This window comes from Chlamydotis macqueenii, chromosome 1 (genome assembly GCF_036417535.1).
Source record: "Chlamydotis macqueenii isolate bChlMac1 chromosome 1, bChlMac1.mat, whole genome shotgun sequence".
In the NCBI taxonomy this organism is placed as follows: Eukaryota; Metazoa; Chordata; class Aves; order Otidiformes; family Otididae; genus Chlamydotis; species Chlamydotis macqueenii.
The window spans coordinates 144441625-144467478 of NC_141556.1; the positions used below are offsets into that span (position 1 = coordinate 144441625).

The following is a 25854-nucleotide window of genomic DNA, read 5'->3' on the forward strand; positions in this document are numbered from 1 at the left end:
TTTTTTTTGTCCTTTTTTTTTCTTTTTTTTTTTTTTTTTCCCTCCAGCTACTTTAGAAAGCAGACCAAATGTCTCACTTGCCTTGATCCTGTGCCATAACCATTTCTGCACTAGTACGTTCTTTTCCATTGTCTCTGAACAGTCACAGCTAAAAGATACAATTTGTAGAGACTTCTTTATTGTAGGGCAGACTGGTAAAAGAGGTGTAAAAAATGAACAGGAGCAACACACATAAGTTGGAGAATGGTAAATTCTCCTGATTGCACCTCTATCTTTTTTGGGGGAGGGGGGTGTTTAAATTCAACAAATTAATTGTAATGTTTGTTGCCAATGTTCAGCCACTTGGTCACGCTACAGCAGAATTGAAAAAGTGTGTTTGTGCTTATTTACAGATGCCTCATGTACCGCAAATGCTAGGAGTGGAGCAGTCATTACCTTACTGCCCTAAATAGGCTAATATCATAATTTACGTGAATCTCATCCTTTCTTTCACTCCATGTTTACTGCTGTGTTTCTGTAGGTAAGCAGTCATGGTAAATCTAACTTCAGAAACTAAAACACACGTGGACAAACAGACAAAAATATATGCATGCAAACACACTTATTTATACATTTAATACCCCATGAAAGAATTTGTGCAAAACCCTGTGAATTCCAGCCACTGGAGACTGGGAAAGGTCACTTTTGCATCTGCTTATGTTCCTCTCCCTCTTTTCAGACTATCCTACCTGTGAACCCTGTGGAAATGGCCGTATGACCATGTCACAGAAGCCCCTCTCAGTATCGCAGGGCTGGCCGCATCCATGACAGCGACAGCTGATGTGACACAAAGCGTATGCTTTACAATGCAGACTAATACAGAGGCTGGGGATAATCCAGAGAAAGCCATCTCCTTTGGGCTCCTGGTAGATGCACTCTTGGTGTATTTGAACAAAGGATAATTAAGGCTGTGTGGAAAATCTGACATGTCTTTGCCTTTGACTACTCTGAACTTCCTTTTATTTTATTTTTGTTTGTCTAGTCCTAATTTTTAAAAGGGAAGGTGTAAAAAGAAATGTTATTATGCAAATAGTATTGTATATTTTTTTTTTCTTTATAGATAGCTAGAAGAGCTTGTATTCTGAACTGAGGACAGCATTTTTGCTGAGAGCCATCTGATTCTTCTGTGCTATAACATTTTTGGCAGGTCATCCTTCCAAAGCTGATGTTATTACACCAGGAAACCTAATTCACTAATATTGTAATCCTAGTCCAAAACACACTCTGGGCCTCTCGTCTCTAGACGGCAAATGATCAATAGGTGCATAAGTAGTGCTAGCATGTATCCAAACACCAGGTAATAGATCACCTTAGGAATTAAAGCCTAGCCACCAAAGGCACTCAGGATCATTTTTCTTCATAGTCTATCTCACTACCATTTTTCATTTTATTATTAGCTTTATCTTCTCAGGGAAGCTGACAGATTTCAGTCTGAAGAGACTTTTCTTTCATCTCAATGAGCACAAAGCTGCATATCTCCACACACTTAAAGGATGCAACATCACGTACAGTTCACCCTCATTGCTACATAGCTCTAAATATTCAAAAATGACACCCTTAATTCACTAAGTTTAAGAAGGTAGAGTGCTGATCTCATTGCTTTACACTCAACTCTGTATTATTTTAGTCCTTCAAAGTCCAGTGACAAGAATTTGGCACATTCAGCTTCTACAGAGAAGAATATGCCAGACATGTTTATGGGTTTTTCCAAATGCTGAGTGAGTAGAGTTGCTTTTTTTAGCTCACATGTGAGAATCAGTATTTATAGAATCAAAGACCATTTGTATACAGCTGGCTAATGACAGTGCTGTCTTTTTACAGGACAATTTTTTTCATTATATTCATATTTGAGGTTATTTTATAAGAAAGCTTTATTTTTTTTTTACTAAATTTAGGAGTAGCCGTAATTCCCTTCTAGTATATCATACATACTTAACGATATTTAAGGACTTTAGGATCTAGGATATTTAGGATTTCTACCCTGCCAAAGGAAAGGAAGCCCTTGAGCTCCATAATCCAATCCTGAGAAGGTACTGCAACTAGATCTGAGCAAAGTGGGCACCAGAAGCAGGATAGATGTATCATTGTGGTTTCCATCCAGGCAAACTGCACTGGCTGAGAAACAGTTTACAATAGTCTAGAAGCAAGGCCATGCTAACACCACTGTCCAACTTCGACTTTGCATCTCTTTTACTTATTACTGTAACTGGAACACACCAGCAATGATTGTTATTCAAAATATCTCTGCAGTGGGTCACTGTAACTCAATTCACCTTAATAAAAACATTTCAACGCAAGATAAATGCTTCACAGATCTTCTTAGTTATTTAGTTCTTTCAAAAAAAAACCTCTTTTTTTTTTTCTCATTGTAAACTTAGGTCATAAAAAGCAAAGCAGTATTTTTAAAAGTCAAACAACGCTGTTTGAAATTAGTTGCATTGACTTTTTCAACACTTTACACCTATTTTTTTTTATTTAAAGTATTTACTATGTTCATTCAGAATGTACAAACTACAAAACAAAATTTTCCCAGAAAAAAAATAAATGCACATTCCCATTTGATACCTGAATTGCAATTTCATCCTTTTCATTCTCTCCATTAATCCTTTTCAGAAGTGGATGTTAAACAGTACATCCTTTACATTAATCTTTGTAATTGCTTCAGTCTTCAACCAAGCAGATAATGGGGTATGATATTCATACATTCACTCTCCGAGGAAGGGACAGAGGTCACTTTCAAAACTGGCACTCAGTTCTTCACTTCTATGGAGCTAGGCTTTTGCACACTTCAGGAAAATTATGTTTATTTTCCCTGACAACAGATACTCAGTTCCCAGTGAAGTTAACAGCTTCCATACACTGCTTTGCACAAAGTGGGTACAGTGATCTCCAACACACAGCATCCCAAAAGAAACTGCCAGAAGAACGGTTTCTATGCTGGTCTCATACACAGGACAATATAAGAACATAAGAACATAAGACAGGAATGATTTTCATTTGATACCTGCCATTTAGATGAAAGCCTATGTCCAAAGACCTTTATTAAATGTAATGGTTGCATGTAGAGAGTTTAGGCAGGACATTAGATTTTAGCAAAATGATGCCTCAGATGAAGCAACATCCTACAAGTCTAATACTATTCTTTGTGTTCTGTTCTACCACTGCACCAGAAACGCTGCTTAATATCCTTCTGATTCTTTCTTCTCCTGTTTAATTTTTGGCAGCAATCATTGATTACAGGAACACAAGGGAGAATTAAAACCCAGTAAAACATTCAATAAGGTTTCTCCCCAGCAGGAGAAAGGTGAAACTATGATGTTCTCCATTAAAAGATGTTGAGGTTATGCACAGTAGAGTGTTCTGTCACTAAGTTTTCTTGTCTTACAGGCACCTAATTGGCTATGCTACTGGAACAGGCTCAAGATTTTCCCTAGTTATACCACATATTAATATTGCACCGCTATGTGTTAACTGAAGCTACACTCCAAAGCAGCCGCACTTATGAAGACACTGTTCTTGAGAAGTAAGAGGCAACTATACGGACAAAAATAAATCTACTTGTTAACATGAAGGGAAATTATAGGGAAGTAAGGAAGAAATTATTTACTGTGAGGGTGGTGAGGCACTGGCACAGGTTGCCCAGAGAAACTGTGGATGCCCCATCCCTGGAAATGTTCAAGGCCAGGTTGGATGGGGCTTTAAGCGACCTGGTCTAGTGGAAGGTGTCCCTGCCCATGGCAGGGAGGTTGGAACTAGACGATCTTTAAGGCCCCTTCCAACCCAAACCATTCTATGATTCTATGAAAGAATTTGCCATCTGTTCTGTTTTGCAACTTACCTTTAAATGAATGCATTATTTTATGCATTTTGTCATGTAAAAAGTTAGTTTGTTCTATTTGCAAGACTTATTAAGAAACATTCAATACAGTCTGAAAACAATAAGTAACACTCAGTCACTGAAAACCTATCACCTCCAACAAGATTATCTTTGAAACCAGGATTTTAAAATTGGTGCTTGGCAATGCTTACTTAACTTCCATAATAACTTCTAAAACCAAGAAAACAGATTATGGTCCTTTTACCTGTACAGTATGTCAGTAATTGTCTCATGGAGAACATTTCTTCCCATTCAAATTTTATAAACTCTCCTTTAAATATGAAACTTTTGCTGAAAAAAAATGAATCATCTGAGGAAACGTAACAATTTTTTTTTTCTAAATCAAATGATGATTTAATTAAACAACATTTTGCTGTTTTGTGGTTATGTACATAGCAACAAGCTAGATTCAAATTTTCCTTCTTACTTTCTACTGATTTGTGGACAGGGGGACACAATCCAGAGTTAACAATAGTATTAGCTGCCAATAACTGTACATAGTCAGGGTTCCAACTACTTGATTTTAGCGTACTTTGTACATTTTCAAATACTGCTAATGTGGTATCATTAGTGCCTTGAAAATAATCAAGTCAGCAGTGAATTATTTGCTCTGCAACTGTGAAGGAATGATTAATGATTTGAAACACCTTGAAAGTGCCATGGTTTGAGGCATTTGTAGTCATAGAGAAAAACACATGCTTTTCTACCGAGTCTTTCATTGTGTTCTTAGTCCAAAGAGGAGGTAACACCTTGTTGGCAATATATGAAGCTTTTCTCCTACCATGATGTATCATTTTAGCTGTGGTTAATCCTGGAAAATACAATTTAATTGGCTGTCACAGTTGAGTGATCTATTTGAATGACTATGGATAATAGCACGATATGCCTTTGTTGCTTCTGCTGCAGCCTTCTCATTTTCTGCATTTTCACAATTCCTCACAACAACAACAACAATGTCAAGAGTCTTGTCCTGGAAAAAATCCAGTAATTTCTTGGATGATACCTTCCAAGTTCTTCCTATTGCCTACCAGAAAACGCACCATCACCTCAAGACTCCATTTTCCTATACTGTAGGAAGCCTTTGGGCAACAATTGCTGTATTTTATGGCTGATTCAGAATTATTTCTCTAACGTTTTCAAAATGTTATTTTTTTTTTTTAATTTTAGAGCCTATATCTTGACTGTTGATGAAGTGAGATTGTCTTTGATTAAATTTATTACTGGGATTTGTATGAAGCTGATACTTAATCAACTAAAAATACCTAAATTATTAGAGTCCATTTTAGATTATTCTAATTCTGTGCCCTCCGCACTCCTTCTATATCCTGCCAACATGCCACAAACACTGTTCCCATAAGCTTGAAACTACTCTAATAAAATATGTAAGGGATAAAATTTCCTTCAGTTATCAAAAGGCTTGACTTCACCGAAGTGAACAATCCCATTTCTAATTCTTAAACTGTTCTGGAAATAAGTATTAAACTTCCCTTTTATATCTCAGTCCAAACCATTCAGTATGAAACATGCTTAAAAATATTAAATAGTAGAACTTTTTACATGAAACAGCACCACGGAAATGTTAAACATCATGGTTTAAGATTGGGACATGGGACAAGGCTGTTCAGGGAAATAGGAGACAAATGGGAGCAAAACCCCTGAACGGTGGGAGTCTCCCTCTTTCTGCACTCGGTCATAGACTGCAGGTGAACAAGCCAGAAAAGTTCTTTCTTTATGCCCTTGCCATGCTCAGATTAAAAGTACGAAGAGAAGTCTTTGAGATACTGTGTTTTAATAGGAAATGTCCCAGAGATTAAAGTGACACCCATGATGTCTGTTTATTTACTCTGTAATTTGGTGCACTTGAAGAACATTAAGAGAGGGTAATCTTTTCAGAGTTTGCAGTTCATTTTCAATAAAAGAATATTTTTTCCAGTTTAGCTCACCGCTGAAAGGAAAGTTTAATCAACAATGGAATTGCCAAAGATTAGCCTGCAAAGGACTGTCTGATTGATTCAGCTGCTCCTTTAGTTGTGTGACAAATAAGTGAAAGAAGAATGCTCCCTGAAATACCGGATGAGTACTTCCCTGAAACAGAACATTCACACACCTAATATCAAAACATGAAGACTAATTCTGGGGACCACAGCCCACCTTTGGCTCCCATGATTCATCCTATCTTACCCTGGATAAGTGGAGTAGAAGGAGGAGAGAACTGTCCTTTGTTTAGGTGGAACATCTTCTGAACAGGCGTTTGATCATTTGAAGAGGTACAGGCTGTGCTCATGGCTAGTTTTGATCTTGATGGAAATAAATATTCCCACAGCAAATGCTGCATAATGTGTGCTGTTAGTTCCCCAGACTGAATAGTATATAGGTTATAAAAAGCCCGTAATTGCGGTAATTCCAGGAGAGCCCTGAAAGGCTTAAAATGTTACCTTAGCATTACTCCTTGACAGATACTGCTTTTTTTTGCACTGTATGTGCACCGTGCATTCTAGTTTTATAAACTGGTAAAAATCTCTCACATATCTCATGGGAAGGAACTGAAAGTAGCGGAATGGTCTACTGTTTTCCAGTGAAGTCATTTTGACTCCTACACACTCTTATTTTTTGTAAATAATGCAGAAAAATACCCAAATGAAGTCTGCTGGAGAAAACCTGGTAAAATAAACAGTGTATTTCATATGCAGCATATATTCAAAACCCTTGTGGTACCATCAAGACCAGCACAAGCCTTCTGTGAGGACAATAATTCTCACATGTGTGGCCTGAAAGTTGCACTTGCTGTCAGCATGGCTTGGGGTAAGTGGAGCAGCACTGTTAGGGCCGTCTGTAAGTTTCCCTGAAATAGCTCTGCCAGCATGGAGCTTCACGTTTTCAGAGGTTGCTTACAATACTAGGGTTTGAGGCCTAAGGGAAGGCATATTGTGGCTCACCTTCCCATTCTCCTTTCTTTCCACTCTCCGTGCTCCCACTCCACCTCCAGCTCCTACCCTTGTTACTAATAGTCTCTGAGAGATGGAAGAGCTCAGGAAACACTTCCCCACTTTTGAGCTTTTTTCTTTTCTTAATCTGAGTTTATTTTTCCCAGGACTATTGAGGTCGTACCTTTAAATGACCCCCAAAATAAATATACAAAACACAGAATGATTAGGTTTACAGTGGTAGTAAAATGTGTATATTTGAAAACTTTCTGAACTTTTTTATGTCTAGAAATACTTTTAATAACTTGGTTTTTTTATAAGAATTTGCTTTGATACTTTCAGAAAGTTACAAGCATGATAGTTACATGGAGAAAATACAATAAAAGAAGCAAAATCAACATTGAGATTGCCACCACAGATTCAGCTATTCAGGTTAATACTGGCAAAATATTTCAGCAAGCAGTCACAATTGTCTCCATAGCTGAATGCTTTCAGTAAAAAAAAAAAAAAAAAAAAAAGCTTTTCTCATCACTGCCTCAGCAGGAGTCTCAGAGTAAAGAGGATGGAAGCTCCTCTGCTTCACTGTAACATTGCCCTCTGGCTGCTTTAGATTATTTCACTGATTTGTTGCTATTATAAAGAGTGAAAGACAGCTAACCTCACACTAAAAACAAAACATACAATTATCATGCAGCTTTTCTTTTTCCCTGAGAAAACATTTATCTGCCTCACTGCGCCTAGTTTGGCTCCTTGGAGGTTAGCTCCAGTCCTGCTGTATTCCAAATAACTGCTTACATTCGGTTAAAGGAAGGGTTGGAGATGCTTGCCTTGGCCCATCCCCTGAAATCTCTTCATGCCTCCTCCTTACTCTGAACTGAGGGATTATCTCTTCTGGTTTGATCAACCATGCCATAATCAGAAACACAGCATGAAATTAGAAAGAATGTCACTCATTTTAGAAAATCAGCTGTAGATCTACTCTTTTCCCATCCCTTTGGTGGAAGAGTCTTTGTTCTTGCTGAATATCACTGCTTCCCATTTCTTCTGGGACTCTACTGTTGGCTTCTGTTTCCCTTAGAGCCTTCACAAAGACATCTCAACTGCTATGATCACACCATAACTGCATTATCAGAGCCTCTTCTCTTGGTGTGTCAAGAAGACTAGGGTTCATGTCCTGTTGCAGACAGGGCCTGATAAGAAGTCTTTAATGAGTCATAGAATCATAGAATCAAAGAATAGTTTGGGTTGGAAGGAAGCTTTACAAGTCATCTAGGTCCAACAGCCCTGCAAGGAGCAGGGACATCTCCAGCTAGATCAGGTTGCTCAGAGCTGCATCCAACCTGGCCGTGAATGTTTCCAGGAATGGGGCATCCACCACCTCTCTGGGCAACCTGCCTAGTGTTTCACCACTCTCATTGTAATTTTTTTTTCCTATATCCAATGTGAATCTACCTCCCTCTATTCTACCTTAAAACCGTTATCCTTCATCCTATTGCAACAGGCCCTACTGAAGAGTTTCTCCCTGTCTTTCCTATAGGCCCCCTTTAGGTATTAGAAAGCTGCCTCTCCTCTTCTCCAGGCTGAACAACCCCCAACTCTCTCAGCCTGTCCTCATAGGAGAAGTGCTCCAGCCCTCTGATCATCTTTGTGCTCCTCCTCTGGACCCTCTCCAACTGTTTCCTGTCCTTCTTATGTTGGGAGCTCCAGAGCTGGACACAGTACTGCAAGTGGGGTCTCACCAGAGTGGAGTAGAGGGGCAGAATCACGTCCCTCGACCTACTGGGCATGCTTCTTTTGATGCAGCCAGGATGCAGTTGGCTTTCTGGGTTGCAAGTGTGCATTGCCGGCTCATGCTTCTCATCCACCAATACCCCTAAAGTTTTCCTCCTCAGGGCTGCTCTCCATCCATTCTCTTCCCAGTCTGTATTTGTGCTTGGGATTGTCCCAACTCATGTGCAGGACCTTGTACTTGGCCTTGCTGAATTTCATGAAGTTTCATGGGCCCACCTCGCAAGCCTATCAAGGTCCCTCTGGATGGCTCCCTCCCTATGGTCACAAACATACGCTGTTAAACTGAGTCACTTTAGAAAAAAAAGGATGTCCAAACCATGCAAAGAAATCACAGGGAAGTAGAGGTGGGCTATACATGGCAGTGGGCAGACCTTTGGTCACTGTTATCTGGTGGGCAATGTAACTCAAAATATTAATCAGAATAGTCACTCCTAAAGAGATCGCTGCTGGAAGAAACAATGTTATTGGGATTGACAGAGCAAGTACAGTACCCACTCTGATCTGTAATTTATGTATTTACTAAGACAGCAGACTGGTTGAGTAGTATTTGAGAGACACAGAGAGAGAGAGACTCCAAATGCATAATTCAATGTGGTAAGAAACCAAGGTTGTTAACTTGTTAATTTAGTAAGACAAATGCACAAGGACAAGCTTAACTCATGTGGAAATTGTAAAGAAATAAAAAATAATAATCACTGAACAGAAGAAACAAAGGAAGATAAAATTAAGTCTGTTAACATATGTTAATTGCTGCATTTAATACAATAAAGTACATAATTAGGGTCTCCTAAGAATACTTGATATCTGAAAAAAAAATATAAAACAAATTATAAAGATACTAAAAAGTATTCACATATTACACTAAATGATGTATCAATTTTATAAGCATAGTTCTTGAGGCATTAGCTTATTCAAAACCGAATCTAACTTTCCTGTTCACAAAAATAAATGCACTCTCAGAGACTATACGTAGTAAGACTTTATGCACATAATCTTTATATTGAAAGAGTTTGTTTTAAAGATGGAGAGAAGGCCCTTCGGCCAAAGAAGTGGAAGAATATTTGGAAACATCTTTTATGCCATTGGCAACTAGAAAATTAGAAGTGAGTATGATGTTTTTGTATGTACTGTGACTCTTAGCACAAAACCAGCTGTAAAGAATGGGAGTCAGGGCAGTAGTGAAAAAAAAGACACTCATCTCAGGCTGAAAGATCAGGTACACGGAGGGTCCCATGCAGAATCATGAGTGAGAGGAAAGATGAGAAAGAGCACTTTGGAAGAAGGCAGCTGGCAAAATCACATGGCTAAAAGTCAAGTTCCAACTGTTCCCCTCCAGTGCCATTTTTAAGGTTTGTTCTGAGGCTACGTTATATCTTAAGAACCACATACCAGTCTACTACTCTACAGTATCCAAGTGTCCTAGAAAGTTACTCTCTTACCCTTACAACACCCTTGTTCAAAAAAAAAAAAAAAAAAAAAAAAAGAAAAAAGTTATAATCTTCTTTTGATTTCTCAGAAGCTGAGATATTAAGGGCATCCGTGTAGCCTCCAGGGTTGTGCAGGAAAGCTACAGCTCACCAGGGATTTTAACCCCAGTCTTTCAAACACTCTCCCATTTGACATCATTCAGTATCGGCCACCCACCAGTGAATATTTTCAAGAGTCAAAACAAATAAATACCTATAATTCTGCATCTGTTGTGCTTTTCCTCAGAAGAACCACTAACTCAGTATTGCATCCCCACAGTTGAATAAAGGAAGACAACAAGCACAGCTCAAGCACTGCATACCCAGTCATCTACCTTGCTTCATTGCCAACTGACTTCCTTACCCAGTTCCTTCCAAGGTTAGCCTGCCACAGGGGCAGCTAAAACTGAGAAATATAGACATACACCAGTTGGTGCCACTTAGTCCTGGGGGCATCTTTGATTTAGCAGAATAGACATGCTTAGGTCATAAAATCTAAATTCATTAAAACTAAAGTAGGATCCAAAAGGAAAGTTTAAAGTGCTGGATGACAGAAATCAAGTAAATAAACGAAGTAACAGTGATTAAGAGAGTTACATCCTGTATCCATAGGATATATCCTGTATCCACAGGAAGTGAATAGGTGTTACTGTCATTAAACAAAAGAATGCATGAAAAAGTCAACTGTGCACAAAGCACGCTTTGAGGGGAGGTTGAGACTCCATATTCAAAATATATCGCCCCTAAGACTGTTCTGGCTGCCTTCAGCAGCCTGAGCCTAGCCTTCCCACATTTCCAAGCCGAGGATACTCTGGTTCACGGTTTATCTCTTCAGAGGAAAATACAACAGGTCAATGTCTTCAGTTTTCATCTAAGTTTCATAACACAAACACAGAGACATTTCAAAAAGGTAGGTATCTGGAGGCCTATCCTTGCCTCAGTTTCTTAACATTTTGGGCTTTTTTAATTTTTTTATTTTGATCTGGTTTCATGAGTGGCTCCAGGTAATCCCTGGGTTCTGCTCATTCAGGATGTACTTCCTACCACTTCCTACTTCCTTCCACCTCTTCTGTTAGGTGATTTGACATGCAAAATACCTCTGTCTCCCTTTAAGATCCTACTTCTCAAGACAAACTTGATCAAATTCCAGCTCCCTCTAGATTTCAGTCTATTGTTTTTTTTGATATGAGACTCATATTAAATCACCTATTGACATTTGTAATTCTTCATTGTTCCTAATCTGGGGGAAAAGTGACACTAGATGAAACAGCAGATGGCTGACTGCCATTCACTGGGCCATTCACTGGCAGCAATTTCAGGAGTCCAGGCTATTCTTATCAGTTTTATTTCAGCACATTCCTCTTACACTCACAAACTTCATCACTCACCAGTTGGGGAAATTCAGAAGGAGCCTACGAGAAATTCTCAATATCTGATCTCACTAGGAAAAAAAAAAAAAAAAAAAAAAGGGAAAGATCCTAAACAACAACAACAAAAAAGTAAGATCTGTCTTGCAAAGCTCATTAGGGAAAATGAAATACAGTCATGGAATGATGAGTAAGATTAATTCACTCTGTAACATAATTTAAACTCATTCCATAACTCAGCATCTATTCTAGCACTGCAGGATTAATAACTGATACCGGAGTATAATTTTTACACTGTATTAGAAAGAATAAAAAGCAATTCTGCTACTACTTGTGAACTGGTTATACTGTTGTCAATCAAAAGAGATCAAAATGGACGTAGCTTGTGTCAGAAAAATACTTAATCTCTAGTGCAGTTTCACTTTCTAACGAGAAATGAAATAGATTATATATATAGGTGATAACATAGGCACTCCTGCTACACTGTACCTAAATCCCCCAGCATCAGGCAGGTAATTAGAGGTAAGGACAGCTGCATCACCAACCCAGGTGACGAAAGTGCTCCATCCGTTGCCACGGTAACACTCCCACCTCTGCTTCCCCCAGCGATTGTCCCTTCCTCGTTTCTGCAGTAACCACTTGACATCAGTCCCCCTTCTCCCACCCCTGCATCACCCGCAGCCCTTTTGGACATCCACCCATGCTTTGGACAATGGCCTCAGGGCACACACTGCTGTCAGCACCACACAGATGCAAAATTAATGCTGGGAGATGTAGGGAAAGCATCCTTTTCTCTCAGGTAGAAGGGGCTGTGGAGGTGGTGTTCGTTTATTCGGACATACTTCTGCGGGGACATGCTATAGGAGAAAGTCATGGGTCAATACAATGCTTGTACGTCGCTTTCTGTGGTACGTGGACTCAGGCTGATCCTTTGCCTCACAATGAATGTCACCAGTAATTAACTCTAGAGTAGTCTTTTTATCTGTATTTTTTTACCTTGTATTATTTAATGACAGAAGAGAAACAATAATATTGACCCAGTCACATTTCTCTAACTCAATGTATTTTGACTTATTCAATTTGCATTTCTTTCATTTCTGAATACTGTTCTTAAACTGGTAGAGTTTCTATTTCTATTTTCTTTTTCTTTTTCCCAACTTCAGTAAAAGGAAGATGAAAATAAATGTTTTGCTCAAGGTGTTATAGTATTTCTTTCTGAATCCTGATAAAAGTTCTCCAGCTTTGAACATTTTCCACTGCAAAGACTACAAACTTCATCAACTTTCCAGCACGAGCTTTCCAGACTTTTCTTAACCACTTTAAACTGTCCTAGATTACTAAAGCTCTTTTCACCAAAAGAACAGGACAAATCTTTCATGCTTTATCTCACTGATGAACTGTAAGCAGCAGACAACTGAAAGTCCAGCAAGAACACATATGGAAGTCCAAGGGGAAATACTGGTTTCCATTTTTACCTGATACCAACACATATTCACAATGTTTTCTTCACTTGAGTATCTCCAAACTTGGTGCTGTTTTAGCAGGAGAGAAAAACTCAGCTTTAACTTAGCAACTACTTATGCCAATAAAGAAAAATAAGAGACCTCTTTTCTATGACAATTTTCTATTTCACTGTTATTGTCTAAAACATATTTCATAATGCCCAGCTGTGAAGTTTTGTTTTAAAAGGGTTTCATGAAACAATTCATAATATACATTTCAATTGGCTATGAAAGGGAAAAGTTATTATAGCAGTTTGAATACCAAAAACTAGTCCATTGTGAACAACATGAAAGAAGTGGACATACTTTTCGCTAATGGAACCCTATGTAAATCCCTACTTTTTAATTTCCTATCATAACAGCAAGGATGAAAACAAAAGACCCAAAGTACAAATTGTTCTAAATAGATTCTTCTCATTCTTAAAATGTGGAATGAAAGCCATACGAAAGATGGTTGAAATTGTTCTGGAGGCAATAATTGAGTAAAAATGAACTAAGGAATGTGAGAATTCTTGAAAGCAGCTATTGAACAACTGAATTTTTAATTATGCATTTTTTAAAAAGCAACCATCAGTCCTAGTTGATAAATACATACATACAAGTCAGCTGTCATTAGACTGAAGGAAGCTTGAGGAGCAATCCTAATGCAGTTTATCTCTTTCTCTAAACCCACACAGAACACTCATCAAAGTTGCAAAATGGCCACCTGCTGCAACTTTGCTTATTTGAATGTAGTGACCTTCATAATAAAAGTGGTATTATCAGCTGGGAAAAATGAGTGATCAAATATTAAACCGAAGAATTTTCTCATCTGAATCTTCATTTAAGGTTCTTTTCATCTTGTTCTTATTACAATATTCAGACTTAGGAGTGCTTCAGAGATGAATAAGACCGTGCAATCACAACAGCAAACATGGGAACTGTTCTGCCTGATTTTATGTTCTTTGATAATAAGCCAACAGTAATTACACTGTAAGTGAGAAAAAAACCATGACATTCTACAAATAATTAAAAAAAAAAAAAGACTCACAGGGGCCAAACTCTAAACAGTTGCCAGTGCTATACTGGTGAATGCACCTAAAATTAAAAAATGGATCATGATTGTGTTTTAAAGAATGAAGACTAAACGTACAACTGATAGCTTTTCCAAAGTGTGACAATCTTTATCTAGATGAAGATCAGCAAAGGTAGGTGGATATTCCTCAAAGAATTTATGTACCCAAATCATACTTTTAACTGCTCTAAGAAGCTTAAGTTCAGGAGAACAACTCAGGAAAGCTCTGACAAAATTTACTAAGGTGCTTCAGACATCTTAAAATATCTAAAGATATGCTATGGAGTAAACTCACCAGAGTCCTTGTTAGTTAATGTGACAGGTAAGTTACCTCAGGAGATAGCCTGAGGGGTCTGAGGTGACAGCTGAGGTGACAGGTGATAGCCAAAGAGGTTTGAACCCCGAGCTCCCACATCCCAGAACAGAATATTGTTGGGTACAGGCTGAGGGAGAAGAATGTTCTGGATGTCAGCATATTTCACCCCTTCTGTTGAAGATGTGTCATTGTGTCACCAGAAAGATAAGAAGAAAAAAAGTTGCTTTGAATGCAATCTGCTGCTACTTGTAAAGTTACTTGAAGAGTGGGAGATGAGCAAGTGTTTACACACTTTACATTAGACAATTACTGGATAAAAAGGCAAAATAACAAGCTACAGCTTTGTCCTTCTATCTCTGTCCAACTCTGTCCAAGGAAGCACTTTCTGGCCCTGACTTCCAGTTTCACAGAAGTATTTAGGGCTACACAGAATTCGGTGCTTCAAAGCATACTGTCTTCCATCAAATATACTTTTTGTTAATTTAGGTACCCCAGAACTCAGAATAGTATCCATTATAAATACTGAAATGGGAACAAATCTCAGAACTTTCCTGGTGTTTGGGTGGGCTGGTAGGCAGTCAAGCGTACAGATTACATTCCTGGAGACAGGTAATGAACACTTAAGACTGGGATGATTGCCACAGCTCTTAAGACCTCTCATTTCAATTTAACAGGCATTGCAATAGATCAAGAAATGCAGCAGTAAAAGGGTACATTTAAACCACACCTTGAAATTTTCCATAATATTTTAGAAAACAATTATTTCTCATAACAAAGACTGAAACAAAAAAAAGCCATTCAAGCCAGTTGAGTAAATCTTGATATTTGATACAGTTCAGTCATATTTTTACAGAGAAAATTAAAGAAATTAGAAATAAGGGCACAAAGCTGATGTGACATTAAAATACATTAATGTGGGTGAGAATTCTGAAGCAGATCAAAAGATAATGTGTAATCAAATACCAAACGGCCTAAACTGATCAAGATGAATAGCAAGCAAATGGAAGTAAATGATCAAAGTGTAACACCTGCTGCCACAGATGACATCTATGTTAGAAGCCTATCAGGGACCCAAATATTAAATCTATTACTCACAAGCAAGCCCCCACTCCTGCCAGAAATATTTTCATGTATGTACCCAAGTGATTTGTACTCTATATGTTGATGAATAAGGAAGGCTTATAATGAACATTAGGAATCACATAGACAACTCAGCATAAGGCTGGTCTAAATTATACACCCAGACATACAATGCTAAAAGCCCTAAATCTAGGGGTTAAACAAGGTTCAGTTCAGATATGCTTTTTAGGAAATACAGTTCTATTGTGTCAGGAAGACTTTCTACAGCCAAAGCCATTCAGTATATTGCAGGTGAGGTTCTTAACGTCATCAGACATTATGGGATCTGACTAGCCCCATTATAGAAATCTATTTTCAGTACATACACCAAAAGCAGTATCAATGTCAAGTAAATGACTCAGACCAACTTCATAATTATTGTTTTTATTTCAGTCAAAAAAAAGTACAGCCATTTCTGAGTATGAAGTTATAATAGCAACATGATCTTATTTAATGTTATATATATTAAAAAAAAAGTTCTTTCAGACCCTTGAGAGGAGTTCTTGTGCTTGGATCAAGAATGCAAAAGTTGCAAGGGTAGCTTTGTGTTAGAAAATGTCTTTACCTATGCTGAAAATCTGCCCAAACTGTGACCAAAGAAAGCAGAACAAACAAATCCAGAACACTGTCTGTATGTTCTTGGTAGGTATTTTCTAGATCTTTGCAGCTGAATTTCCTGAAGAATCTCTCTGAAATAGACAATTTGCTCTGCTGACAGTAAACAGAACTTTCTTTTAATCGTTGCTCTGAAACTCTGAGGCCTCAGCAACAGAGCAAAACCAAAATATCCTGTCTTTTCCAACCTGCACATTCTTTTATTTCCATGCACTGTGGGTGGAGGACAGTTCTTTCAGATTACATCTTAGCAGAACCCAGTAAAACTTTGTTGCAACACTCCCAATCCGGTGAAAGGGAAAATGGGGAAAAGGACTTGACTGAAATAATTTCCAATAATTTTTGAGCTACACAGTTTCACTGAGATCATTGCATCACACCAGGTATTTCAGAGGATATCCACTCTTTGCTATTTGTAATGGAATATGGGATGGAGAAATCACTGTGATTATGCATGCAGGTATTCCAAAATATATGTATACCGCTGTGTTGTTGCAGGTAAATACTGACATTTATAGCAATTAACTGATAAATCTGATAAATTACACTGAGTAAAATACTGACCAATAAGCACAAGGTTTTGACAAATGCTACAAATGAAGGATAAAGATAGGACATTAAGAGATTTCTGAGAGAAATGGTACTCATTTTGGATTTAGAGAGAAAAAAAAATTGCAAAATTTGTCTCAAGACTGCACTTTAGGCTTGGCTATCGCTACAGATCCTCCTTTTTAATTTATCAGTTGAAGATAAAGCAGTGTGTCATATTACACTAGCAGAGAATCTGAATTTGTATGTTTGATGGTTGCACCTTTGTGCTAGAAACAGGTTCTGGCTCAAGTAAAACCAAGAGTGCTGGTTTAACATTCAAACTCCACTGAATTCTGGGGGAGTACAGTGCCCTTAGATGTCCTCAAAGTCTACAAAAACTCAGCCCTTGAATTGATTATGAAACCGTGCAGACTGATTGATGTTCAATATCTGCTGCAAGGAGTATAAAACAGCAGAGATTGCCAGGCCAAGAGTAAGACACTTGGCAGAACAGTAGGACCCACAAGCGCTGAGGGAGCTGGCAGATGCGACTGTAAGTCCACTCCGGATAATCGTTGATCAATCATGGTGACTGGGAGAAGTGCCTGAAGACTGGAGGAAAGCAAATGTCACTCCTATGCCCAAGATAAGTAACAAGGAGGAATCAGGCTGGTCAGCTTCACCTAGATCTCTGGGAAGGTGGTGAAGTAGCTAGTCCTGGAAACCACTTCTACGCTATGAGTGACTGGAAAATCATCAGGAGTGGTCAGCATGGATTCACCAAGGAGAAGTCATGCTTGATCAACTTGAAAAACTTCTGCAAATACATGACTGGTTTTGTACATGAGGGGAGAGCAGCATCTACCTGGACTTCAGTGAGGCTTTTGACACTGTCTCCCATAAGATCCTCATAGACAAGCTGTTGATGTTTGGGCTGGGGCAGACAGTGAGGTGGGTTGAAAATTGGCTGTATGGTTGGGCCTGGAGGGGGCTGATCAGTGGCATGAAGCTGCTTCTTAACAAGAACCAACACTTTACACAATAATGTATCTATGCCTTCCTTTGCCTTTTTGTCCTGCCTTTTCTGTGATTTCTTGATTGCCAGGTAAGATTTGTATCTTCATGTATTTGCAACAGTTGAGCTGTTCTTTCATTTGTGATTGTCTTCATTTGTTATTGAACCCTAGAGGTTAAAGAGCACACTAGAGTGTTGTATTTCTCCATCTCTGTAGGAAGCAAAGGCAGGATTGCATTTTGTTTTGTTAAACAGTGATCACACTCTAAACAACACTGCCTCATGGTAATTGATTCCCTCTCTCTCAAATGCTACCTTAGAAAAGAGACCTGTCAGTCTCTAAGTATTTAATTTCCTTAAGATAAGCTACCTAATCAGTAATATCTATTTAAAAAAGCTTATTTGGAGTATAGCTCTGAAAAAAAAAAAACCAAAAAAAACCCAAACCCAAACAACACATCTCAGGTACAACAACATCCTGTGTACGCTCAATGCGACCCTTTGCTTTGGGACAGATAGGTGATAAAACCATATTACCTTAGTGAAATGTTTCATGTGACAGAACACTATTCTTTATCCTCTACATGTTGCTAAAAAGGATTTAAAATGTCAGTTCTACTGAGATGGCAGCTTAGTACAAAATGAGAGAGACAGCCTAACTGTCTTGATTTTCTACATGTACCATAGGTATTTTTGATGCAACAAGTGAAATAATTTCTAAGTACTGCATAATGATTTCTGACATTAAGATCTTCATATCTATCAGTAAATTTGGAAAAAATGAATCGCAATGGTAGGCACTGAATAATAATTTAAAGCACAAAACACATAGCTCAGAATGAAACACGACCATTTTTCCATTACCAAAGACTTCATTTTAAACTGAATCACCTTGTGAAAAATTTGCCACATTCTTCAAGCAGTGCCTACATCTGCATTTGCAAAGGCAGTGGTACCTCTGAAGCAGTTAATGTCTGATACATTTTCTTAATGTCACTCGTTAGGTTTACTCCAAGCATTCACTTCAGTGCCACAAATTAGAACTGCACCGTTGCAGAAGCACTAGCTCAAACAAAAATTTTGTTACCAGATGGATCAATTAATTATATAAAGGGCCTGCTTATCCTGCAAAAGGCAGTCTCCAGACTGCCCTTCCAAACTATCAACTATGGGTCCTCTGGGGATTAAAAAAAAACGGCAGAGTTGTTATAACAGATCTCTCTAGAACTATTTGGGAAAACATTATAACAAAATCCCTTCAAACCGTAATTCACACAACAGATATGACTGACCCAGTTGAAATTAGCTCCCCCTTTTCAATTAGGAGCCCTTGAAATATTACTCTGCATATGATTACTTTTTCAACAGCAGTGCTATGCTTGTAAAGTCTGTGGCTGAAGAGCATCTCATTGCACAGAGTGCCCCCACATCAGTTGCCAACAGTGCACAGCAGATGAAAGCTGAGAGCAGGGTTGAACACTGTAAAAGATAACTAAAAGCATTATACGATTACTTTTTTGTCTAACAAATGAGCAAAAATACCATACAGAGGCATTAGTGTAAAAACATTTTTGTGACCAAACCACCAATATTTGACCTTTTTCACATAAAATAGTATCTTTCCTTATAGCATCACAAGTTCTTCTCATTCATTCAACAACAAAGGTCTTCTTATTCTTATTTTCCCCATGGTACCCACAAGACACAAATTCTACTTGTTCAAATACGACACAGATCAATAGTATCAGAGTATTATCAGTTTAAAATTTCCATGTGTGCCAGCTGCCCAACTGCATACTTAGGTTGCAATCAAGTTATAAGAATTTTCCCTGTCTCCAAAATTCTACTGGAAGATCTTTTTTTTTTTTTTGGTTAAAAAGAAAAAAAAAAATCAGATTTTGCCTTAAAAAGGAGGCACTACTTGGGTGAAAACTCTTAGTACACATGTCCTGACTAGAATGTTAACATTCCCACAGAAGATGCTATACATCAAAACTTAAGGAGAGAATGTTTACTGAGGTTGCAATTCAATTGTGCCATTTCCTCACACAAGTGCTTAACTAATTCTATGTTTATATTATTTTAATATATTTATAGAATAAGACATTGATGTTTTACACAAACATCATTGTTCTGGTTTTGTTAGTGAGGGGGGGCCTAAGGTGGCAGCTTCTGTAGGAAACTGCTAGAAGTTGCTCCCCTTTGTTCAGTGGACTCGGCCGGGCCTAGGGCGGACCCGCTGCTGGCCAAGGCCGAGCCAATTGGTAGCAGAATGTCCCGTGATAACGCCTCTGCGATAACGTATTTAGGTAGGGGAAAACAGGAAAAAGAGGAGGAGAAGATGTGAAGCAGCTGAGTGGGGGGCAGAGAGGGGGAGGCGCGAGCCTCATGGGCCTTGCAGGCCTCACCCTCTGGCCTCCCGCCGGGCAGCCGACTGGGCCCAACTCGGCCCGGCCTGGCTGCAAGAAGTGGAGAGGAGATGAGAAGTGAATAAGATGTAAAAAGGATCCTGAGAGGCGTCTGCCAGCCTGTTGTGAGGAACGGCTGCAGACGCCAAGGTCAGTGAAGAAGGAGGGGGAGGAGTAATATGGCTCCTGGCCAAGATTCCTCTGCAACTCGTGGTGAAGACCATGGTGGAGCGGGTTGTCCCCCTGCAGCCCATGGAGGTCCATGGAGGGGCAGAGATCCACCTGCAGCCCGTGGAGGACCCCACGCCAGAGCAGGTGGAGGCCTGAAGGAGGCTGTGGCCCATGGTGGGCCCGCTGGGACAGCTGTTCTAGAGGGACTGCACCCCGTGGAAGAGATGACCCACGCCGGAGCAGTTTCACGAAGGACTGTGGCCCGTGGGAGGGACCCCACGCTGGAGCAGAGGAGGAATGTGAGGAGTTCTTCCCCCGACGATGATACAGCGGCGTAAAACAACGCGTGATGAACTGACTGCGACCCCCATTCCCTTTTCCCCCCCCGTGCCGCTCGGGAGGGGAAGGTAGTAGAGAAAATGTTAAGCTTGGGAAGAGGGAGGGGTGGGGGGAGGTTATCTTGTTCCCTGTCTCATTCTCCTGCTAATTTTAGAAATAAATGAATAGTTTTCCCCAAGTCGAGTCTGTTTTGCCCGTGACGGTAACTTTAAGGATTTCTCCCCGTCCTTATCTCAAACCTTGAGCTGTTTTTTCTTATATCATCTCCTCCTATTCTCTCGGAGGGTGGGGGGAGCGAGAGACAGACTGCGTAGTCTGGTCCTGATCAGGGCTGAACTACGACAATCATTTTCCCCATAAGCTTCCTGGAAAATGTTTAAGTGTAAACCTGTAATCAGTGTTTTCAGGCTTTGCTGCCTGTGCATAGGTCCTATAGCAATATTTACGCAGCATGCAATCTTGCTGTTCAGAGTTGCGAGGCACTGACACATCACACAAGAAGCAATTGCTGACACCTGATAGAAAAGTGGTACATACTTTTGAAGACTGGACTATGCATCTGGCTGCATAAATACGATGTCATGTGTCAAAATTTGGGCAACAAACTTTATACCTTTTGGTCTATTTATCACTGAATTAGTATATGGAGTAATTTCACTTTATATGTGAAGCATGTATTTCAGGGTGTTTCTTCAGTGTCTTTATTCCATCTGGAATATGGGCATGAAGTGAAGTCTAGAAAGCATCCAGACATTTTTCTATTTGGGTTATGGCTCTCAGCTGGACTAACAAACAGCCCAGAACTCTATACATTTTAGAGGTGGCAAGTGTACATGAAATAGGCCAGATAATAAAACACTGAATATCGCCAGGGAGAATCCTGTCGAGGAAAATAAAACCAACTCATAAACCACCAGCTCTTGTGCTCTCCAAGGAATGGTGGCACTGCAGGTATAGCAGGAGAATTGCCAGAGCGCTGCAACAGCCCAGAGGCAGAAGTCCTGCTCATTGGAGTAGATGTCCATGCCTCTCACTCATGTCTGGGAACAGCTGAATTCACAGTAGGAGCATTTACTGCAGGGGGAAGCCCGTGCAAGCTTCCTTGGCTGCAGGACAAGAGCAGGGAGAAAAGTAATTGAAGAAGATCGTACTTGTGTTACTTCAACTGTCAGTTACAGAAAAACAGAACAGCCCTCATGAAGAAATCGGCACCTGCAATTATGTCTTCTCAACACAGCAGTGAATCTTTCTGTATATATGCATATGTGCTGTTTTTCTCCATCACTAAAAAGGCATATACTGTTTATCATCCTATGGTCATACACTGCTGCCCCTCACAGTAGGCATCTAGAGTTCAAAGGCAAATTGACACTGAGTTCACTTGACGCGGCTATCTAATTTTAGCTGTCGTTTACTTGTTACGGCTTCTGCAAGGTGCTCACTTATTAAAAATTCTAATCAAGTCATATCATTGGTGCTTTAAAGAATAGCATGCTGACATATCAGGTGCACAAAGCAGTAATATATAGCCGCATTTATTACCTATAAGCAGGAAAAGCCATCAGGAATGAAAAAAACCTAGCTACATTTAAAAATATTAAAAGCTACATATTTGCCTACGATCTCTGAACAAACTTGACTGGGCTGTGGCTTATGACCAATTTAGAATAATTTACCATCCAGATAGTCAACTCTGGAACAATAAAAATCACATTTGTTTAGATTTATTTTAACAGCAAGATAATCATAGACTAATCACATATGCATCTTTTTCCCTACTGCATAATATATGTTTTCATTTAGGCAAAATTATAAGTATTATAAATTCACTGGCCTTAGAAGAATGGAAAGGTAAACCCAATCATTTTAATGAATAAAAAACCCTTCGGGTCATTGATAATTCACATCTCTTACAGAGAAAAGGGAATAACAATATTATACCATGGATTATAATATTCAAGACAAGAAAATAGTCTGGTTTATTTTTATTCTACCAACTTATCTCTGATTTGAAGACTCTCCAGTATCATGCTAGGCACCAGTGTAGGTTTTAAAGTTCAATGCTTCTAAAAAAAGAGACAAGTGTAAGTAAGTTGGCAAAGATCAAAAGAAAGAACCTGAGCAGCCTAACTCAAATTGTCTTTGCTGTCTTCAGACTAAATTTTTGATTACTAAATACTAATTATTAAATTAATAAAAATTTATCCAGGGTTTAGGGCTGAATGCATGTGGTTATATTTCATGCTAATTTGCAGGATTAAGAGGATTGATTTTATGCCTATTTTCCTCAATATCAGAATTTCTTAGGTTGCTTTCTGTATCTCCAAGTGTCCCACTCAGCAAATATTATGAGCCAAACGGCAATGGAGTACATTCAGTCATTGTGAATGGCACCCAGCTGGCATAGAATGACAGCAGATGGAAAGGGCAACCCAGGGGACTGGCACTTGGCTAGCAGGTGAAAAGTCAGACTTGGAGACACTGCTCACATTTAACAAAATGAGGGGAAGACCTTGCCCTGCAGGGAAGCCTCCTGCAGCAGTTTCACTGGAAGTAAAACACCCCTTTCAAAACAGTAGTGCACAGGCAAGGTATTTATTCAGAGCGACTAATTTATTTATTTTTAAGCTTTCAGTTACAAATTGTATTCCTCAATACAGGTCTGCAAGCTCATCTGTAGCACCGTCAGAGAGGAGGGATGTACAGATTCAGTAGGGTCCTTGCTTCCCCCAGGCACAGCTGCCAGCAACTGCCCCTTGAGAGAGACCGTAGCCCCAGGAGCAGGGTCTGAGCAGGGACCAGGGAGGAAGCATCACTCCTGGCCCCGCACCAAAGCTGCACAAGCACTTGCAGGCTCTGGCTGCAGAGGACAATGGCACACGTGGACGACAGACTTCCCAGAACAGGTTACACCTCAAAGGTCTCTTTGCCCTTAACAGCTGGTGGCACGTCAGAAATTTTGAGCAGAGGGCATATTTCACCTTGGAGGCTTTCACCACTCAAACACTTCTCTCTGATTTTCCAGGAACAGAACAACAGAATGATAATTTCTCCCCCTAAGCTCTTGTGGGTGACCTACATTGTTCATAATTATTTCTTGACTTGTATGTTTGCAAAACAAATAACAGAAACCATGAAGAGTAATGAAACCTGATATGCAAGACGACATTAAAATAGATGCACATAATAGATACACATAAAATATAACGGTATTATTCTTTTTAATTAAACTTTGTGGGAAATGAGTGAACTATTCCTCTAACAGTATCTTGCAGCTCTGAGTGTAAAATCATTTAAGTAGCTAAATAAGCACACTGCTGGAACGGCTGCATCATGACAGACAGACTCATCTGTGAAAACAATCCTGGGAAGAAGCTGATCATTTTTTTTTAGTGCTACAGTTCATCAGTAACTGAGGCATAATCAGCTGTGACTGGCTGAGGAACCTGCCTGCACGCAGTTCAGGAATTCTGGTTAATTACATAAAAATGGCTCAATATTTAATGCCTCAGTGTGTAATGAATCAGCCATGAACTGATTGTTGAGTCCCTTGTAAATTACTGCCCACTCTGTCTGGAAGTTGAGCCCATAGATAGTGGAAAACAGAAGTTAACTGAAATATTTAGGGTCTGGATGAACCCTACAGTTAGACCAAAAAAAAAAAAAAAAAAAAAAGAAATAAAGAAGATCATTTTGGTCCTTATGTGGAAAGAGGAGTGGACACTTGAAAAATTCCCAAGGAGGAAAACGGAGTATTTTACATTGCAAAGCAGGGGTTGACAGAAACAAAAGGAAATTGTGGGCAAGAGAGTAAGAAAAGGGACATGCTTTACTGATTTGGCTGGGGGAGCAGATGAGGAAAGACAAACTGGCTGCAGAGAGGAGGAAGAAAGGGATGATGGTTGGTAGTAGATGCCAGTTGCAGAAGGGGATTCTGCCAGGGAAGGAGAGAGCAGAGGGCTGTGGGTTTGAACCTCCAGCTGTGAAGATGGGTTTGTGTGATCAGAAGGGAGCTGCGCTGCTCCTCGTCCACCCTGGAGTCAGGTTCAGCTCCCTAATGTCTGTGCTGAGAAGAAATGCCACAGACCCCAAGGAAAACCGGAAAGCTCAGTGGCACCTCGATGAAGGAAAAGTTAAGGAAAGGACATATGTGGTACCTGTGGACTCAAACATAAAAGCATGGTGAACACCATGGACCTCGACTGCGGTTACAAGGCTGGGGAGGATGACCTTTGCCATCTCTCACCTCATTAGCAGGAGCAAACAAATATTCAGTTACTAAACTAAAAGAACTTAACTTACCACGAAATGTAAATTCTCCTTCCTCAACATCATTAACAGTTTTCCGCAGGATAGAAAACTTTGATTAAGCTCCATTTCTACACTGTACTAGGAAGATATTTTTGATTGCATAAAGATGATTTTGAGGACACTGTCACTATAGAAACTAGTGCTAAAGGAAGTTCTTTTGTTCTATTTTCCCAGTAGAGAAAGCAAAGAAAATGCTCTCCTTATTAGCTGGTAGAAATGGATGTAATTTTATTTAAATCTTTTCCTCCTGCTTCTCTTTAGCCACTTTTGCATTTGACAATATGGTCTTTGAAAAAGCTTTCATTCTTTTCATTTAAGACTGGGGTTTTCCCTCTTCCCCTTGCAGGTTGTTCTGCTTGTATGAGTATGTGTGACCGTGCTTGTGTGTGTCCCGAGTAACAGACACCACAAACAAAAACCAACACAAAATTATTTTAGATGGAAGCTGATGTTGTCTAAAACACAGTGTTAAACAACATGCCCTTTTGGACATGGGAAATCCCAAGAGAATGTTCTTTCCACAAAGCTTAAGTTTGTCTTCATGCATAATACACAATGCAGTCAAGATGAATAATAGCTTAGGAGCAGAATAAAACTGAAAAAACCCACATCTTAAAGTATGATATTACTACACATATTATAGTAATAGCTAGATGCTCCAAGCCCCTTCTCCCTGCCATTGTGCCCCCAGTTGCGCTCAAGTCTATACCTATACGTTGTAAATATATTTCTGGCTTCTATTTTTTTTTTTTTTATTCCAATATACAAGGATTTTGGAATAATCCTGCAGTTGGGTACCTCATACTACCTAAAATGTGAGCACAGCCACCGTTTCTCCTTGCTGCCCCTCTTGTGAGGAAAGCCTGTTTTGTGAAGAAGGTACCTTGAACCGTTTCCATGCAGAACTGAGCACCTTGTTGGCTGCTCCTGACACTGCAGCTCTCTCAGACCTGATGCAGAGGACAGTCAGAAGGAAGGTGTGAGAGCAGGCAGGGGTGCCAGGAGAGCC

At 39.4% G+C, this 25854-nt stretch overlaps 1 protein-coding gene across 2 annotated transcripts in view; it reads right to left on the reverse strand.

The window, feature by feature from the left end:
• The window catches only part of GABRG3 (gamma-aminobutyric acid type A receptor subunit gamma3), a 319770-nt gene that overhangs the window by 151035 nt on the left and 142881 nt on the right, over nt 1-25854 (reverse strand). The gene's annotated exons all lie outside the window — the stretch shown is intronic.